The 10,905-nt window shown below is 37.5% G+C and overlaps 1 non-coding gene across 1 annotated transcript; it reads right to left on the bottom strand.

Moving 5' to 3' along the window:
* Positions 1-3,956: 3,956 nt before the first annotated feature.
* On the bottom strand, positions 3,957-4,064 carry LOC112804244 (small nucleolar RNA R71). Its single transcript, XR_003202860.1, has one exon. It is a non-coding gene; the product is annotated as a small nucleolar RNA R71 (small nucleolar RNA).
* Positions 4,065-10,905: the final 6,841 nt, after the last annotated feature.

The raw sequence follows: 10,905 nt of genomic DNA, 5'->3' as shown, positions 1-10,905 counted from the left end.
TAACATTCACCACCATGAGTAGCACACAATCGGGATAGAACATCACATGCATTTTGACCATGGGGAATTATCTGAGAATTCTCTCTGTTTAAAACATTATTTTTATTTTGAAATATATTTTGGAATTCTTCATTGTTCCCCCTGGGATTTAAAATTGTGGTCTGTGATGAGCGGATAATTTATACACTTTTTGGCATTATTTTTAGATAGTTTTTAGTATGATTTAGTTAGTTTTTAGTATATTTTTATTATTTTTTAAGCAAAATTTACATTTCTAGACTTTACTATGAGTTTGTATTTTTTTTTGTGATTTCAGGTATTTTCTGGATGAAATTGAGGGACCTGAGCAAAAATCTGATTCAGAGGTAGAAGAAGGACTGTAGATGCTGTTGGATTCTAACCTTCCTGCACTCGAAATGGAATTTTTGGAGCTACAAGAGTCCAAATGGCGCGCTCTTAATTGCGTTGGTAAGTAGACATCCAGGGCATTCCAGAAATATATAATATTCTATACTTTGCCCGAGTTTAGATGATGCAAACTAGCGTTCAACGCCAACTTTTTGCCCTATTCTGGCGTTAAACGCCAGAAACAAGTTGCAAGCTAGAGTCAAACGCCAGAAACAAGTTACAAACTGGCGTTTAACTCCAAACAATGCCTATACACGTGAAAGCTTCAATGCTCAGCCCAAGCACACACCAAATGGGCCCGAAAGTAGATTTCTGCATCATTTACTTATTAGACATCTTTGGATGTTTATTCCCTAGAGAAAGGTCTTGGTTATTCTGGTTCCTCCTCTGGGGCCAAAACCAATGAACACCATTATCACTTATATATTTTCAACGGTGGAGTTTCTACACACCATAGATTAAGGTGTGGAGCTCTGCTGTTCCTCGAGTATTAATGCAAAGTACTATTGTTCTTCTATTCAATTCATACTTATTCTTATTCTAAGATATTCATTCGCACACAAGAACATGATGAATGTGATGATTATGTAACACTCATCACAATTCTCACTTATGAACGCGTGATTGACAACCACTTCCGATCTACATGAAAACAAGTTTGAATGTATATCTCTTGGGTTTCTAATCAACGATTCACATCGACCCCCTCTGACAAGGGGGCATCTGAATCCGAGATTAGAGTCTTTGTGGTATAGGCTAGAATCCATTGGCAGCATTCCTGAGATCCGAAAAGTCTAAACCTTGTCTGTGGTATTCCGAGTAGGATCTGGGATGGGATGACTGTGACGAGCTTCAAACTCACGACTGTAAGGCGTAGTGACAGAAGCAAAAGGATAGTAAATCCTATTGCTACACGATCGAGAACCAACAGCTAATTAGCCATACGATATCTGTGCATGGTATTTTTCATCCGAGATGAGAAATCTGACAGTTGATTAGCCGTACAAAAATCGTAGAGGACCATTTTACTAAAGGGACGGGAAGTAGCCATAGACAACGGTGACACCCAACATACAGCTTGCCATAGAAAGGAGTATGAAAGATTGGATGAAGGCAGTAGGATAGTAGATATTCAAAAGGAATAACGCATCTCCATATGCTTATCTGAAATTCCCACCACTGAATTGCATAAGTATCTCTATCTTTATTTTATGTTTTATTTATCTTTTATTTATCAAAACTCTATAATCATTTGAATCCGCCTGACTGAGATTTATAAGATGACCATAGATTGCTTCAAGCCGACAATCTCCGTGGGATCGACCCTTACTCACGTAAGGTTTATTACTTGGACGACCCAGTGCACTTGATGGTTAGTTGTGCGAAGTTGTGAAAAAGAGTTGAGATTACAATTGTGCGTACCAAGTTGTTGGCGCCATTGAGATCACAATTTCGTGCACCAAGTTTTTGGCGCCGTTACCGGGGATTGTTCGAGTTTGGACAACTGACGGTTCATCTTGTTGCTCAGATTAGGTAATTTTCTTCTTATTTCAACCTTTATTTTGTTTTCAAAAAGTTTTCAAAAATCTTTCAAAATTTTTCTTCTTTTTCGTTTTCCAAAATTAATTTTCAAAAAAAATCCAAAAAAATAATAATAAAATCATAAAAACCAAAAATATTTTGTGTTTCTTGTTTGAGTCTAGTGTCAATTTTTAAGTTGGTGTGAATTGTATGTTTTTAAAATTTGTGCATTTTTTGAAAATTTCATGCATTGCATTCTTCATGATCTTCAAGTTGTTCTTGACAAGTTTTCTTGTTTGATCTTCATATTTTCTTGTTTTGTGTCTTTTGTTGTTTTTCATATGCATTTTTGCATTCATAGAGTCTAAACATTAAAAATTTCTAAGTTTGGTGTCTTGCATATTTTTCTTTTCTTCTAAATTTTTCAAAAATAAGTTCTTGGTGTTCATCATGATCTTCAAAGTGTTCTTAGTGTTCATCTTGACATTCAAAGTGTTCTTGCATGCATCATTGGTTTTGATCTTAATTTTTCATGTTTTGAGTCTTTTGTGGTTTCTCTCTTTCCTCATTAAATTCAAAAAAATCAAAAAATATATTTTCCTTCTTTTACTCATAAATTTCGAAATCTTTGGGTTGACTTAGTCAAAATTTTTTAAAATAAGTTGTTTCTTGTTAGTCAAGTCAAGATTTCAATTTTAAAAATCCTATCTTGTCAAAACTTTTTCAAAAATCAAATCTTTTTCATTTTTTCTTTCATGTTTTTCAAAAATTTTAAAAATTGTTTTTCAAAATCTTTTTCTTAATTTCATTTCAAATTTTCATAAACTTTACTAACAATTAATGTGATTGATTCAAAAATTTCAAGTTTGTTACTTTCTTGTTAAGAAAGGTTCAACCTTTAAATTCTAGAATCGTATCTTTTAGTTTCTTGTTAGTCAAGTCATTAACTTTAATTTTCAAAATCAAATCTTTCTAAATTTCTTTTTCAAATCTTTTTCAAAATAAATTTCAATCATATCTTTTCAATCATATCTTTTCAAACATATCTTTTTTCAAATCATATCTTTTTCAAACTTTAATTTCAAAATGTCTTTTTCTAACTTCTTATCTTTTTAAAATTAATTTCAAAACCACCTGACTAATTCTCTCTCTTCTAATTTTCGAAAATCACCTTCCACTTTTTCAAAAAAAATCTTTTTATTTAACTAATTGTTTTAATTTTAATTTTATTTCTTTTCTTAATTTTCGAAAATCAATAACCATTTTTCAAAAATAATTTTTGAAATTCTCTCACACTCATCTCTTTCTATTTATTTTATTTATCTACTAACACTTCTCTTCTACTCATAATTCGAACCTTCTCTTCTCTCTATGTTCGGATTCTCCCTCTTCTCTCTTCTCATCCTTCTATTTCTCTTCTCGTCTACTCACAAAAAGGAATCTCTATACTGTGACATAGAGGATTCCTGTTTCTTTTCTGTCCTCTTCTTTTTTATATGAGCATGAGCAAGGACAAAGACATTCTTGTTGAAGCAGATCCTGAACCTGAAAGGACTCTGAAGAAGAAGCTAAGAGAAGCTAAAGCACAACAATCCAGAGAAAACCATACAGAGAATCTCAAAAAAGAAGGAGACATGGCCGAACCCAACAACAATGCAAGGAAGATGCTTGGTGACTTTACTACACCAAATTCCAACTTCCATGGAAGAAGCATCTCAATTCCTGCCTTTGGAGCAAACAATTTTGAGCTAAAGCCTCAATTAGTTTCTCTGATGCAACAGAATTGCAAGTTTCATGGACTTCCATCAGAAGATCCTTTTTAGTTCTTAACTGAATTCTTGCATATCTGTGATATTGTTAAGACCAATGGAGTTGATCCCGAGGTCTATAAGCTTATGCTTTTCCCTTTTGCTGTAAGAGACAAAGCTAGAACATGGTTGGACACTCAGCGTAGAGATAGCCTAAACTCTTGGCATAAGCTGGTCACGACTTTCTTAGCCAAGTTCTTTCCTCCTCAAAAGTTGAGCAAGCTTAGAGTTGATGTTTAAACCTTCAGGCAGAAAGAAGGTGAATCCCTCTATGAAGCTTGGGAAAGATACAAGCAATTGACCAAAAAGTGTCCTTTTGACATGCTTTCAGAATGGACCATCCAGGATGTATTCTATGATGGTCTGTCTGAATTGTCTAAGATGTCATTGGACCATTCTGCAGGTGGATCTATTCGCCTGAAGAAAACGCCTGCAAAAGCTCAGGAACTCATTGACATGGTTGCAAATAACCAGTTCATGTACACTTCTGAAAGGAATCCTGTGAGTAATGGGACGCCTCAGAGGAAGAGAGTTCTTGAAATTGATGCTCTGAATGCTATATTGGCTCAGAACAAAATGTTGACTCAGCAAGTCAATATGATTTCTCAGAGTCTGAATGGTTTGCAAAATGCGTCTAACAGTACTAAAGAAGCATCTTCTGAAGAAGAAGCTTATGATCCTGAGAACCCTGCAATGGCAGAGGTGAATTACATGGGTGAAGCCTATGGAAATACCTATAATCCCTCATGGAGAAATCATCCAAATCTTTCATGGAAGGATCAACAAAAGCCTCAACAAGGCTTTAATAATGGTGGAAGAAATAGGTTTAGCAATAGCAAGCCTTTTCCATAATCCTCTCAGCAACAGACAGAGAGTTTTGAGCAGAGCCCATCTAGCTTAGCAAACATAGTCTCTGATCTATCTAAGGCCACTTTAAGTTTTATGAATGAAACAAGGTCCTCCATTAGAAATTTGGAGGCACAAGTGGGCCAGCTGAGTAAAAGAGTCACTGAAACTCCTCCTAGTACTCTCCCAAGCAATACAGAAGAGAATTCAAAAAGAGAGTGCAAGGCCATAACCTTACTTGGTGTGGCCGAACCTAGAGAGGAGGAGGAGGACGTGAATCTAAGTGAGGAAGACCTCATGGGACGTCCTCTGGACAAAAAGGAGTTCCCAATTGAGGAACCTAAGGAATATGAAGCTCATCTAGAAACCATAGAGTTTCCATTGAACTTACTTCTGTCATTCATGAGTTCTGATGACTATTCCTCCTCTGAAGAGGATGAAGATATTACTGAAGAGCAAGTTGCTAAGTACCTTGGAGCAATTATGAAGCTGAATGCCAAGTTATTTGGTAATGAGACTTGGGTGGATGAACCCCCCCAGCTCACCAATGAACTGAATGACTTGGTTATGTAGACATTACCTCAAAAGGAAGAGGATCCTGGTAAATTCTTAATTCCCTGTACCATAGGCACCATGACCTTTGAAAAGGCTTTGTGTGACCTGGGATCAAAAATAAACTTAATGCCACTTTCTGTAATGGAAAAACTAGGAATCTTTGAGGTATAGGCTACCAAATTCTCATTAGAGATGGCAGACAAATCCATGAAAAAGGCTTATGGACAGGTAGAGGACGTGCTAGTAAAGGTCAAAGGCCTTTACATCCCAGCTGATTTCATAATCCTAGACACTGGGAAGGATGAGGATGAATCCATCATCCTTGGAAGACCCTTCCTAGCCACAGCAAAAGCTGTGATTAATGTGGACAGAGGAGAGTTGATTCTTCAATTAAATGAGGACTACCTTGTGTTTAAAACTCAAGGATCTCCCTCTGTAACCATGGAGAGGAAGCAAGAAAAGTTTCTCTCAATGCACAGTCAAACTCTAAGTTTGGTATTGGGAGGCCACAACCAAACTCTAAGTTTGGTGTTGAACCCCCATATTCAAACTCTAAGTTTGGTGTTGGGAAGTCCCAACAATGCTCTGAACATCTGTGAAGCTCCATGAGAGCTCACTGTCAAGCTATTGACATTAAAGAAGCGCTTATTGGGAGGCAACCCAACTTTATTTTTCTATGTTATTTTCTTTTCTTTAGGTTGATGATCATGTGGAGTCACAAAAACAAGTGCAAAAAATTTTAAAGATAAATAAAAAATAGCATTAAAAATATCACACCCTGGAGGAGAAACTTACTGGCGTTTAAACGCCAGTAAGGGTAGCAGAATGGGCGTTTAACGCCCAGTCTGGCACCATTCTGGGCGTTAAACGCCAGAAAGAAGCACCAGACTGGCGTTAAACGCCAGAAAGAGGTTACAATCTGGCGTTAAATGCCAGAAAGAAGTACTAGACTGGCGTTAAACACCAAAAAGAAGCAACAAATTGGCATTAAATGCCAGAAATAGGTTGCAGCTTGGTGTTTAATGCCAGGAAAGGAATAAAAGTTGGCGTTTAACGCCAGAAACAAGCAGCAGTCTGGCGTTAAACACCAGGATTGCACACTAAGGGCGTTTTGCACGCTTAAAAGGAGCAGGGATGAGAAATCCTTGACCACTCAGGCTCTGTGGACCCCACAGGATCCCAACCTAACCTTCTCACTCCTATATAAATCCTCACTACTCCATCATTTTCACAAAACAAAAACACCTTTCCCCCCTCTTGGCCGAACCACATATCACCCTCCATCTCCTTCATTGTCGTCCTCCTCCCCTTCTTTCTTTCTTCTTTTGCTCGAGGATGAGCAAATATTTAAAGTTTGGTGTGGTAAAAGCATTGCTTTTTATTTTTCCATAACCATTTATGGCACCTAAGGCCAGAGAAACCTCTAGAAAGAGGAAAGGGAAGGCAAAAGCTTCCACCTCCGAGTCATGGAAGATAGAGAGATTCATCTCAAAGGTCCATCAAGACCACTTCTTTGAAGTTGTGGCCAAGAAGAAGGTGATCCATGAGGTCCGTTTCATGCTCAAGAAAAATGAGTATCTAGAGATTCGACATGAGATCCGAAGAAGAGGTTGGGAAGTTCTCACCAACCCCTTTCAACAAGTCAGAATCTTAGTGGTTCAAGAGTTCTATGCTAATGCATGGATCACTAGGAACCATGATCAAAGTATGAACCCAAATCTAAAGAATTGGCTTACAATGGTTCGGGGAAAATACTCAGATTTCAGTCCAAAAAATGTAAGGTTGGCGTTCCACTTGCCAATGATGCAAGAAAATGCACGCCCCTACACTAGAAGGGTCAACTTTGATTAAAGGTTGGACCAAGTCATCATGGACATATGTGTGGAAGGAGCTCAATGGAAAAGAGACTCAAGAGGCAATCCGATTCAATTGAGAAGACCGGACCTTAAGCCTGTGGCTAGAGGATAGTTGGAGTTCATCCAACGCTCCATTATTCCTACTAGCAACCGATCTGAAGTGACTGTGGATCGGGCCATCATGATCTATAGTATCATGATTGGGGAGGAAGTGGAAGTTCATGAGATCATACCTCTAGAACTCTACAAAGTGGCTGACAAGTCATCCACCTTGGCAAGGTTAGTCTTTCCTCATCTCATTTGTCATCTATGTAATTTAGCTGGGATTGACATAGACATCCTCATTGAAGAGGACAAGCCCATCACTAAGAAAAGGATGGAGCAAACAAGAGAGCCCATTCATGGACCTCAACAAAAGCATGAGGAAGATCCTCATCAAGAAATTCCTGAGATGTCTCAAGGGATGCAATTTCCTCCACACAACTATTGGGAACAACTCAACACCTCCTTGGAAGGCTTGAGTTACAACATGGACCAACTAAGGGTAGAGCACTAAGAGTACTCCATCATTCTCTATGGGATTAGAGAACATCAAAAAGCTATGAGGGAGGAGCAACAAAGGCAAGGAAGAGACATAGAGGAGCTCAAGAGCACCATTGGTTCTTCAAGAGGAAGACGCCACCCTCACTAAGGTGGACTCATTCCTTAATCTCCTTATCTATTTATTTTTCTGTTTTCGGTTTTGAGCTTTATGTTTGGCTATGTTTTGTGTCTTTATTACATGATCATTAGTGTCTAGTATCTAGTGTCTATGCCTTAAAGCTATGAATAATTCCATGAATCCTTCACCTCTCGTAAATGAAAAATGTTTTAATTACAAAAGAACAAGAAGTACTTGGATTTCAAATTTTATCTTGAAATTAGTTTAATTATTTTGATGTGGTGGCAATACTTTTTGTTTTCTGAATGAATGCTTGAACAGTGCATATTTTTTATAGTGAAGTTTATGAATGTTAAAATTGTTGGCTCTTGAAAGAATGATGAACAAAGAGAAATGTTATTGATAATCTGAAAAATCATGAAATTGATTCTTGAAGCAAGAAAACGTAGTGAATAACAAGTCTTGCGAAAAAAATGGCAAAAGAAAAGCAAAAATTAAAAGAAAAAGAAAAAGCAAGCAGAAAAAGCCAATAGCCCTTTAAACCAAAAGGCAAGGGTAAAAAGGATCCAAGGCTTTGAGCATTAATGGATAGGAGGGCCCAAGGAAATAAAATCCAGGCCTAAGCGGCTAAATCAAGTTGTCCCTAACCATGTGCTTGTGTCATGAAGGTCCAAGTGAAAAGCTTGAGACTGAGTGGTTAAAGTCGTGATCCAAAGCAAAAGAGTGTGCTTAAGAACTCTAGACACCTCTAACTGGGGACTTTAGCAAAGCTGAGTCATAATCTGAAAAGGTTCACCCAGTTATGTGTCTGTGGCATTTATGTATCCGGTGGTAATACGGGAAAATAAAGTGCTTAGGGTCACGGCCAAAACTCATAAAGTAGCTATGTTCAAGAATCAACATACTGAACTAGGAGAATCAATAACATTATCTAAAATTCTGAGTTCCTATAGATGCCAATCATTCTGAATTTCAAAGGATAAAGTGAGATGTCAAAACTGTTTAGAAGCAAAAAGCTACTAGCCCCGCTCATCTAATTAGGACTAAGTTTCATTGATATTGTGAGATTCATTGTATATTCTCTTTTTTTATCCTATTTTGTTTTCAGTTGCTTGGGGACAAGCAACAATTTAAGTTTGGTGTTGTGATGAGCGGATAATTTATATGCTTTTTGGCATTGTTTTTAGATAGTTTTTAGTATGATTTAGTTAGTTTTTAGTTTATTTTTATTATTTTTTAAGCAAAATTCACATTTATAGACTTTACTATGAGTTTGTGTGTTTTTCTATGATTTCAGGTATTTTTTGGCTGAAATTGAGGGACCTGAGCAAAAATCTGATTCAGAGGTTGAAGAAGGACTATAGATGCTGTTGGATTCTAACCTCCCTTGACTCGAAATATAATTTTTGGAGCTAAAGGGGGTCCAAATGGTGCGCTCTCAATTGAATTGGAAAGTAGACATCCAGGGCTTTCCATCAATATATAATAGTCTATACTTTTCCCGAGTTTAGACGACGCAAACTGGCATTCAATGCCAGCTTTTTGCCCTATTCTAGCGTTAAACGCCAGAAACAAGTTGTAAGCTAGAGTCAAATGCCAGAAATAAGTTACAAACTGGCGTTTAAATCCAACCAAGGCCTCTACACGTGAAAGCTTTAACGCTCAGCCCAATCACACACCAAGTTGGCCCGGAAGTGGATTTTTGCATCATTTACTTGTTTCTGTAACCCTAGTAACTAGTTTAGTATAAATAGAACTTTTTACTATTGTATTAGACATCTTTGGATGTATAGTCCCTAGACCAAGGTCTTGGTTATTCTGGTTCCCCCTCTGGGGCTGAAACCAATGAACACCATTATCACTTATGTATTTTCAACGGTGGAGTTTCTACACACCATAGATTAAGGTGTGAAGTTCTGTTGTTCCTCGAGTATTAATGCAAAGTACTATTGTTCTTCTATTCAATTCATGCTTATTCTTATTCTAAGATATTCATTCGCATACAAGAACATGATGAATGTGATGATTATGTGACACTCATCACCATTCTCACTTATGAACGCGTGATTGACAACCACTTCCGTTCTACATGAAAACAAGCTTAAATGTATATCTCTTGGGTTTCTAATCAATGATGCACATCGACTCTCCTCTGAAAATGGGACATCTGAATCTGATATTAGAGTCTTCGTGGTATAGGCTAGAATCCATTGGCAGCATTCCTGAGATCCGGAAAGTCTAAACCTTGTCTGTGGTATTCCGAGTAGGATTTGGGATGGGATGACTGTGACGAGCATCAAACTCGCGACTGTAGGGCGTAGTGACAGACACAAAAAGATAGTAAATCCTATTTTTACACGATCGAGAACCAACAGCTGATTAGCCATACGATATTTGTGCATGGTATTTTTCATCCGAGACGAGAAATCCGACAGTTGATTAGCCGTACAGAAACCGTAGAGTACCATTTTCACTGAGAGGACGGGAAGTAGCCATTAACAACGGTGACACCCAACATACAGCTTGCCATAAAAAGGAGTATGAAGGATTGGATGAAGGCAGTAGGAAAGCGAGATTCAAAAGGAATAACGCATCTCCATACGCTTATCTGAAATTCCCACCACTGAATTGCATAAGTATCTCTATCTTTATTTTATGTTTTATTTTTCTTTTAATTATCAAAACACTATAATCATTTGAATCTTCCTTACTGAGATTTACAAGATGACCATAGCTTGCTTCAAGCCGACAATCTCCGTGGGATTGACCCTTACTCACATAAGGTTTATTACTTGGACGACCCAGTGCACTTGTTGGTTAGTTGTGCGAAGTTGTGAAAAATAGTTGAGATTACAATTATGCATTTCAAGTTGTTGGCGCCATTGAGATCACAATTTTGTGCACCAGTCAGCCATCAAAATCAACGATTCAAGCAATCCGTTCGAATTTAGATTCATGATTAGCCATCATGGGATTTAAAATTATGGTCATTTGTTGAGTTAATAAATTGACTGAATCATGATGACTTTCCTCTACATGTTATCGAAATACCGCCATGGAATTAGAAGCTTTTGATATAGAGCCCACATTGTAATCACGAGAGAACTCAGAATATTGTTGTGGGTTTTGAGAATTATTTACTCCATTTACACTCCCGAAATGAACAAGAGGAACAAAACTACTCAATGGTGGAGTATAACTGGGAAGAAGACCATAAGGAGGCCAACCAATGCTGGACTGGTGGTAAGTT

Source organism: Arachis hypogaea, chromosome 5, assembly GCF_003086295.3.
Source record: "Arachis hypogaea cultivar Tifrunner chromosome 5, arahy.Tifrunner.gnm2.J5K5, whole genome shotgun sequence".
Classification (NCBI taxonomy): domain Eukaryota; kingdom Viridiplantae; phylum Streptophyta; class Magnoliopsida; order Fabales; family Fabaceae; genus Arachis; species Arachis hypogaea.
The sequence above is the reverse complement of the archived record's forward strand: the minus strand, read 5'-3'. Positions and strand labels throughout refer to the sequence as shown.